Source organism: Monodelphis domestica, chromosome 4 (assembly GCF_027887165.1).
Source record: "Monodelphis domestica isolate mMonDom1 chromosome 4, mMonDom1.pri, whole genome shotgun sequence".
Classification (NCBI taxonomy): domain Eukaryota; kingdom Metazoa; phylum Chordata; class Mammalia; order Didelphimorphia; family Didelphidae; genus Monodelphis; species Monodelphis domestica.
In genome coordinates this window covers 161,199,642-161,209,910 of record NC_077230.1, presented here as the reverse complement: position 1 = coordinate 161,209,910, position 10,269 = coordinate 161,199,642, and positions in this window count along the sequence as shown.

Sequence of the window (10,269 nt, the reverse complement as noted above, 5' to 3'; positions counted from 1 at the left end):
TATCTATCTTTATATTGATGTCTTTATATCATCTTGGATGATTTTACAGGTTGTGTTGGCAGAGGGAGGCTTTAAAATGGGAGTTTTCTATACTGTGGAAATCACAAATCTGTATTCTCATCTCAGCTTCATCAGGGTAGGGAGAAGATAAACATATGCAGATTAGATTATGCATATATCCTACTCAAACATTTGAAATAAATTGAATGATAGAGAAGGAAGAAAAAAGAGAGTTGGAGGAAAAAGGAAAAGAGAGAATTAGAAAGAAAGAACGCATGCAGAGGAAATATGAGAAAGAAGTAGAGAAGAGAAAGAAAGAGGAGGCAGCCAGAGAAAATGATGTGAGTTTTGGCAGGTATGGTACAAACCCTTAAAATATAGCCACTAGTAGAACTCATTTAGTCACAACAAAGCTGGGAAATAATGACTAGGAAGGCTGAATTGGGACAACATGCTTTTCCGTCAATGTGAAAAGGAATTAAAGGTATGCATCATTACAGTGGGTCTCTCCTCACAAAATCTTCAACCAAAGACTGAGATTGAGTATTATAATGAAGAGTCCCTCAGTTTCTAAGTCTGTAAAATGAAGCAGACTAAGTGACCTCTATGGTACTTCCTGCTCTAAATTTATAATCCTATTATGTTGAGTATCTTATAGAAGGGTTTCTTGTTTAAGTGTGGGCTGTATTAGATGCTCCTAAAGTCCCTCTTCACTCTGAGATGGTGTGATCCTACTTTGATTGTATATAGTTAAATAGAGATGAGAGTCTCTGTTTGGGGGCTACCAGAGTTCCTTTGCTAATATCAGAATTGACTGTTTTCCGTGTGACTATTTAAGGAAGATGACTGCTTGCTCTGCCAGGTTCATGTGCTGGTTGTTGTGAAATTACAGATGTACACAGGGATGGGTTTGTGCAAAGATGAACTTTCAGTGAAGAATAGCTCTAAAACTATTAGGAAACATGAGAAAAAAGCTCCTTCCCATTAATGGGAGAAGTGTCTGGCATCCTTTCCATTCTGAAACCTTAATTTTAAGGGTTTTTCAAATTTAGCTCTTGTAATTTCCAACAGGTTGGAAACTGGCAGCTGTTTCTCAGACCAGATGCAGTTTTCATTAAAGGAAATTTTGATTGAATATGGTTCTGTTTAAAAGTAACAAAAAAAAGGAGAGGGGAGGAGAAAAAGAGTTGTAATGACATTATTTGGTTGATATTTAAGTTAGGAAAAGGCTCATATATGGTTCCATTCCACTCAAACAAACATTTATTAAATGTATACTATGTGCAAGATATTAGGGATATATTAGGCAGGACAGTGGACAGCTCCAGGAATGCAAAGATAGGTCAGGAAGATCAGGGAGAGGTTTGGAAATAAAAGTCAAAGATGAAGCAAGGGCAGTTGGGGACAGCTGGATGGCTCAGTGGATTGAGAGCCAGGCCCAGAGACAGGAGGTCCTGGGTTCAAATCTAATCTCAGACACTTTCTAACTATGTGATGCTGGGCAAGTTACTTAATCCCCATTGCCTAGCCCTTACTGCTCTTCTGCCTTGAAATCATACACAGAATGGATGGATTCTAAGATGGAAGGTAAGGGTTAAAAAAAAAAAAGGAATTGGCTGGATCTGGGGAAGTATCCAGAGAACCTCTCTGAAGTCTGTAGCCAAGGTAAGGCTGATGAACAAGAATCAGGAGAAGAATTTATCATCTGTGCCCATGAGTGTATCAATCATTCAAACAACAAGCATTTATTCAATTATTATTATGGCCAGGAACTGGAATTGGCCTTGGGGAGAAAAAGCCAAAAAAAAGAAGAAAAGAAAAATGAAACATCCTTCATGCTTCAGAAACTTGCATTCCATTAGGTGAGACAATATGTGAGTTTACAAGTATACTTACAAAGCAGATATACAGAAAATAATGCCAAAAAATACAAAGTAGGTAGGAAGAATAGTTGATGGGATCAGAAAAACCTCTGGGCAGATAGTGATGCATGATTTGAATCTTGAAGTAAGAGATTTTATTCAGGTGTGGGTTGGGTTAGACACTCTTAAAGTCCTTTCAAAATCTGATATATTGTGATTCTGCTTTGATAGCACACAAATAGACAGTCTTCTCCCTTAAGGGGATAACAGAGTTCCTCTGCTAATATCAGCATTGACTATTTTACATGTGACTATTTAAGGCACATGACAGCTTGCTCTACTGTGGCATACTGGTTGGTGTGAAATCACAGAGGTACACAGGAATGGAGGTGAGGAGGGGGTACAATCTAGTTGTGGGGGAATAGCCAGTACATTGGAAGAGAGATGAAAGATGGAGTTTTGGCAATGAGAAACAGAAAGCCACTTTGACTGAACTTTTGATTTTGAGAAAGACTAATTTATAACGGGACTAGAGAGATAGGTAATACATATCTTTTTAAAATCTTTAAAAGTCAAAAGAGAATCCAATATTTTAATCAAGAAATCAATTAATAAACTTTTATCAAGCACCAGCTATATGCCAGGATTGGCAACCACTGGAATTTGTTGAGTAGGGAGATGAGATGGATAGACTTCTTCCTAAAGGAAAGCACATTGGCGACCATGTGAACAGTGAAAAGGGTACATAGATGTGTGAGATGTTATAGAAGTAGAAATGGCAAGATCTTGCAATTAATTATATGTGGGGAGAGGAAAAGTGAAGGGATGAGAATAGCTTTAAGGTTATAAACTGGGGAGACTGAAGGATGATGGTACCTTCAATAGAAATAGGGGCATTTCGTAGAGGACTGAGCCTGGGAGGAGATGGAGGAGATAAGTCCTATGTTAGAGGTATTGAATTTGAGATAATGATGGGATACTCAATTTGAAATATTGGACCATAAACTAGGGTCTTGTGTATGAACTCAGAGTATGGAAGACCAGAGAATGGACAAAGGGATAACTTCAGATTAAACATTCATTTGCTTCAATACTCTGTTGGGGTATTGAAACTACAAGGTTTTCTTGGAACTATTCCCTGTATCTATGGAATTTCCCCTCACTTCCTCATGAATGTCAGTCTTGGTTTTTGAACCAGTTTTGGCATATAAACTCAACATTCTGTCTCTTTATCATCACTTTGATGATACCTGTTGGTATTTGAGCTCTTTCAGTTATCACCATCCAGACTGACTCTGCATGGAGAACTGTACCTGCATCTTATGTTCATTCAGTGTCTCAGTCCTGCCCAAGTGTAATCTAAAGACCTGAACCCATTGTATAGATAGGATAGTTCTGATCCACTTCAGTGGACTGGAAGATCTCAAAGCTATACCTCTACCCCTGATGGAAAATATAATTTATAACTTTTTCCCCTTCTGACTGAGGACAATGTCATTTTAAGGTAAGATTCTTAACCTTTATTTTGTGTCATCCATCCCTTTGGTAATCTGGTGAAGCCTGTGAACCCTTCTCAATAATGTTTGTAAATAATTGAAGGAAATGGTAAATTTAAGTTAGAAGTAAGTAAATAGAAAGATGCAGTTATTTTTCTCATCCAAGTTCACATTTATCCTGAAATCTATTCACAGATCACCATATTAAGAGCCCTTATTCTAAGGGCACATTTCCAGTGTTTTACTTTTTCTCCAGAAAGCTAATGCCTCAGAAAAATTTGGCAGATTTGATTGGCAGACCTACTGATCCACTGCCTCACCCAAGTCCAGCTATGTATGTAATTATAACCAGTAAAATAACTGTTCAATCTAATTTAGAGTATAGAATTATTGAAGATTATAACTAGTTGAAATGACTTATAGGTTGAAATGAGATAAAGGAAGCTCCTTAGTTTGTCATTTAAAGCCCCTTCCCAATCTGGTCCCAGGTTACTTTTCCAGGTTTATTTGATACAACTTTCCTTCATATATTCTATATTCCAGACAGATTGATCTATTTGTTTTCCTCTGAACTCAGCCTTCCTCCCATCTTCTGCTATTCTCTCCCCATCTCTATCTCAGTATTCTCAACTACTTTTAAGGTTTAGCTCATGGGCCCCAGAAACCTGTCCTGATTCTCCCAGTATCAATGTTATCTTCTTCCTCCTGAAACAATCCTGTATAGATTATTTACCTGAGTATATGTTATATCTCCCAAGTAGAATGTGGGTTCTTAGAGGGTATAGATGGATTTTCAGCCTGTACCATCAAGGACTGGCATGGCACTTCGCATAAAGTAAGGGCATAACAAATGTTTGGTTGGTCTCTGAATAGCCATGTCTTCCATAAACTCAGCTTTTCCCAGCAGATCTCTCTTCCCCCATCTCAATCCCATTACCTATAGGTGAGATCAGGACAGGAGCACACATGATGCCTAAGTGAGAGAGATACAGACACAACACATGGCTGCCTTCCCACTTACCAACATGCTGGGGAAGACATATGGAGATGTACTCACATCTGGGAATTCTCTCAGGAAACCCAGACAACGCCGTCATTTCCTTCCCAAGATCTGGAAACGACACTAGGTCTTACCCTGACTCTAGAAACTAACAGATCCAACTAGGGGCAAAGTTGCAGCCAACATAATTATCTACCAACATCTGTTAAGGATGCTTCATTCTTCCTAATAATGTAGCTTCTGCATGTTAAGTAATATATTTCTTGGAATGTGAGCAATGTCATCATTTGCAATGCATGTCATCTGGTCCCTTCATGTCCAAGGGTTTTTTCATTTTATGGTACTAACAGTTGGCTTTAATGCAAGATGGTGTGGTGTAGTGGAAAAAATGATGGACCCAGAGTCAAGAAAGAATATTTGGGGGGCAGCTGGGTAGCTGAGTGGATTGAGAACCAGGTCTAGAAATGGGAGGTCCTAGGTTCAAATCTGGCCTCAGCCACTTCCTAGCTGTGTGACCCTGAGCAAATCACTTGACCCCCATTGCCTAGCCCTTACTGCTCTTCTGCCTTGGAGCCAATACACAGTATTGACTCAAAGATGGAAGGCAAGGGTTTTTTTAAAAATAAAAGAAAGAAGATTTGAATTCAACCATTCACACTGCATGTCCATGGGTGAGTCATTTAACCACTCACTTTCAGGTTTTGTCATCCGAAAAATGAAGACAATAGTACCTATAAGAACTTCTTCTAATGGGTGCTTCCAGGATTAAAGTAGATAATGCATCTAAAGGGCTTTGAAGATAAGTGCCATGTAAACATCAGGCTTAAATTATTATTATTATTTCCTGGTCTTTACTTGGTTTAAATTTCAAAATCAGCTCATACTCAGTTTATAGAACCAGGTAGTGGGTCAGTGCCCTATTCTGAAAATTCAAGTTTCAGTTGCTGTATGAGTTGAGACTTATTTGCCTAATACTCTAAGAATACTTCATGCTACTCTGTTCAACCTCAGGATCTAGCCATCATTTGGGAATTAAAATAGAGTCACTCATCTATAGGGGAGAGATCCTGACCAATAGGTAGATACTTTCCTTTTGTTCTTTGACATTAGTTAAGTCCTAGTCTAGTAGTGATTTTATTTTTGAGTATACAGACTCAAATATTTTCAGATCTTGAGATGACTGATAGACCTGTCAAATAAGATCATTTATATGATTTCCTAATCCACAACAGTTTAAAAACAAATTAAATATAAGGATGAAGAAGGCTCCTGAAGGCATGTATGTGGACAATAAGTAGGGAACAAAAATTGAAAGTATAGTAGTGAAGACCCAAAAACTACGAAAACTAGGCATAAGAGATCAAAAAGGCCAACAGTTAGGAACAAAATGAGTAGAAGAAAATAGTCTGATTACTGAAATAGGGCCCAAGGACATTATTGTTATATGATGTTATATGACGAGGGTCAGGTGAAGTAAGGAAGGTTTTCAGTGAGTATAGAGAGGGGCAGGGAAGTGGCCTGAGCACTCTGCTCCTCTCTAGCTCTGCCACCTGTGAGCCACCCACCTTACCCACTGTACACTCCCATTGGGATGCTGGGCAGAGGAAAAATGGCATCAGGCATGGTGGAGAGGGGGGAAGTGGAGGAGGTGTCCATGTGCCCACATAGAGCTCTCTGTGTGCCATCTTTGGCACTCATGCCATAGTTTCACCATCACTGCCCTAGAGAGAAAAAAATAAACCTCCATCAATAGGTTGACAACTGCTCTGAAACCTGGAGTCTAGAAAGCCTGCTGTCTGGGCTACAGAGAGATTTACTGGTGTCCCCAGGGTCACATAATGTCAAAGAAGTGACTGAGTACTTTATTACTACAAAAACTGACATTTTTAGGAATGGCACCCAGGGAATTCTTATTTCCCATCTAGCTACTTTCCTGGACTTCATGACCTACAGAAACACATCATTCTGTAAGATGAAGTCAACTCAGGAACTCAGATCTCCTCAAATCATTTCCCCTATTAGCTGCATGACTTCATCATGCCCCTCCCTTGTCATCTTCTTTTTATATGTTGCTTCCTCCATTAGATTGTGGGCACTTTAAGGGCATGAATTGTCTTTTGGCTTTCTTTGTATCCTAAACTCTTAGCACAGTACCTGGTACATAGGAGGCACATATAAATGTTTCTTGACTGATTCTGATTCAGGGTCCAGCCATCCTTTCTTCCTTGTGCTTTCTTTGTACATAGTATGAATCAATAAATGAATGAATTAAAAAATATTTAATAAGATATTGCTGCCTGCTAGGAATAGAAATGCAAATGCTAATATAATTCCTGTTCTCAAAAAGCATACATTCTAATATAGAAAACAACACACATAGGGGAATAGTAGTTAAGGAGGAATATTTTGCTTGGAAGAGTTGCAGGGATGAGGAATGGAGTCACAGTGAAGTAGACAGATTCATATTTTCTAGTAGCAATGATATATATGTATATATGCATATATATTTTAAGTTTTCAAAGCATAAAGTGGGTGCAGTGAGGAATTGAGGGTATAGAGGATAGCAAGGTTGCTGCTGAGAAGATAGCTGGGGAACAAAGTGAAACATGACTTGAGCCAGCTTATTTATAGTGTGTCATGGCTGCTGCTGACTAGTTAGAAGAGTGGATCCTCAAAGTGGGAGTTCTGGATGAGAAAGAGTTAACTCCTTCAGGGCATGGTTTCTGATCTGGGCTTCATGTTAGATGTTTAATAAATATTTGCTGAATGAATGAATGGAGTGACTTGGCAAAGGTCTCATTGCTAGTTAGCTGCAGTGCAGATGCTTGAAGCCAAGTCTCCTGACTCTTAATTCAATATTCTGTCTAGCACACTGGACTGTCTCTCCACTGTTCTTTATTTCTTGGCTAAGAGTCTGGCTGACTAAGGACTTCTGCATATTTTGTCATGTTTGTGATGGGTTCATTGCCCTCAAAGCTATTAGAAGCAAGAGACTCCCCTTCTCTGCCAGGACATCACTTTGCACAAGGGGAATTTTTAATCCTCTTACATTTTGATCCTGGTGGAAGTTTCTTTTTAATGGAGGGGCCAGGTCATATTGTAGTGCTCTGGAAAAAAAAAGAGCTTAGCTTTGTTTTCTAGAGTCATGTCCTCAGTTTCTCTGACTGTAAAGAAGAAAACTGGAAAATGAAAGGAACCAACAATATAGTTGTGCTGGAGGTAAGGGATTAGTTTTGAATGGAAGCCATATGTTCTAGTTCTTTGTTTTCTATTCTTAGAAAGAAGAAATAATTAAATCTGATCAAATGATATTTTGTTCAGAAATTTTAAGTTTTTTGGGCATCAACTTTGCCTTTATGTGCCATCAACATTTTCAGGTCATGATGTATTATCATAGGCTCACAGGAATCATAAATTTAGAGCTAGAAGGAGTCTGAAAAGACATTCAGTCCAATCCCTTCATTTTTAAAGATGAGAAGTTTGAGGCTGAAGATTACTTAATTGATTTGCTATGTTTACAGAGCTAGTAAAGATCAGAGGTAGGATTTGAACCCAAGTTTCTCTGAGTTGGATTTGGAAATTAAGAGGTCAATGGAAAGAACTTTAAGCTCAGTGATGAAGTCAAAGTCAGACTGTAAAGAGGTGAAAAGTGAGTGGGAGATGAGAAAATGGAGACAACATAAATGGAGTTTGCTTTTTAAAGGAGTTTGACTATGAAAGGAAGAAGAGATCTTGGATGATTAACTTGAGGGAATGGAAGGATCAATTTTTTTTTTTTTGAGAATGAGTGAGATGTGAGGATGTTTTTAGATAAAAAGGAAGGGGACAATAGGTGCACAGTCACTGAAACATGAGCATGAGAAGAAGGAAGTGATAGAATCAAGGTCACGGAGCCCCTCTAAGGAGATAGGTATTAAGTTAAAAATGCTATGTGGTCATCAGTACCTATTACTAATGCAAGGTCTGAGATCTCACTGATCAACCACAACTCAGACCTCTCTCTTGTTACATAACCTTTTTTTCATCACCTTTTTCTATTGATATTTTTTCTATTTCTCTGATCTTTTACTTTTTGGTCATTTTTTTGGGTGTAATCTAAAAGTTCTAAGTTTGCTACCTGCCAACAAAACCAGTCAAATAAAAATTGAGATATTCATACAAAATAAACTCTAAATTATTTTTAATTTGTTAAAATATATAAATTTTAATGAAATAGAAAACGTTTTCCCATGTCACTTGTTGATCTTTTTTATTCTATTTAAAAAGTGTCACTATTTATATTCATAACAAATATGATGAATTATAATGAATATAATAATGTATATTAAGACAATAGTCATTATCATTATTTATATGATCAATGTACATTATTTTGTACATTATTTTTCTGATTCTCCTTGCTTCACTGTATGTAACTTCATATGAATTTTCTTGAACTTCTTGCATTTATCATGTTATCAGTTATGATATAATAATATCCTATCATGTTTGTATAACTGTTTAGTTATTCTCCAATTTTTTAATATTAGAAGGCAAGTTCCTTGAGGTCAAGGGCTACTTTTTTTTACATAGTAAGCATATAGCAAACACTAGATTTATTGACATATAATTTGTGGCTAGGGTTTTTCTATGACAAATAAAGCTGCTATGAATATTTCTGCACAGCTAGATTATTCTCCAATTTTAATAATATCATCAGGTTATAATTCTAGTAGTAGAATTCCTGGGTCAAAAAGTATAGTCAGGTTTTATATTTTATTATATATTGCCACATTGATTTCCAAAGAAAAAGATTTCACCAATTCCTAGCTCCATCAGTTGTTTAATATTGTGCCTTTCTACTCAGCCAACACTTATAAGTTGTTTTTTTCATTTTTAACCATCTTTGCCATTTGTATAAATATAAGTTGTTACATCATTTTTGTTTTAATTTATATTCCTACGATTATTAGAAAACTCAAGCAATTTTCAGATGAAACTCAAAGAAAAACTTGATTTTGGATGACAGATTTATATTAGATATACGTACTACAGATTCTTTCTAGACTTTTTCATTATTTATGTCTAGTTATTTTCTTTCTTTTGTCATTTCCTACATTTTTCTCTTTTGTACTCAGAGTTAAATAGTCATTTGTTCATATTCTCCACTGAATTATTAGGGTGAGCCATCATCTAAACCTATCATCAGTAAGAGAATCTACTTAAAAGAAAGCAACTTATTGGCTGAGGAGCAAAACAAATATGCCAAAATAAGTATTATCTTGTAGTATGAAGACCAATCATTTTAGTAATTATTGTACATTTCCTCAAAATGCTATAATGCTTATATGTCCTTTGTTGATTATCATAAAGCTTTCAATTTGGTTCTGAAGTTATAGCTTATTTATGGGTTGCAAATGTATAAAATGGGCCTAAAGCTAGTGACAAACCAAGAGTATTTGATTTCCACAGAGAAAACTGTTTTCCATTTAGAACATGCTAGCAATATAATAATGTCAAGAAAATTTGATATAGGGTCGATTATAGTTTTGTCTAGCCTTAAATGATAATTACTTCTAAACAGAATTAAATTTGGCTTTCAAATTAAAAAGAGAATAGAACAAAAGCATCTTATTAGTCATTGGTTATACATAGATGAAATCAAGTTATATGACTTCACCACAAAACACATTAAAAAGCTCCTTCATCTCAGGGAATCTTTCTTTGATAACATCAAAATGTCACTTGGACACCATAAATGTAAATTCCTAATATATTTCAAGGAAAGATAGAGGTCGAAGACTTCAAATTTGACTTTAGAGATCAAATTGTATAATTATTAATATCTTCGTTTCATCCATTCAAGAGACATTGAATGTATCGATATTAAAAAGAAGGTTGTGAATGAACAATAAATGATTTACTGGCATCC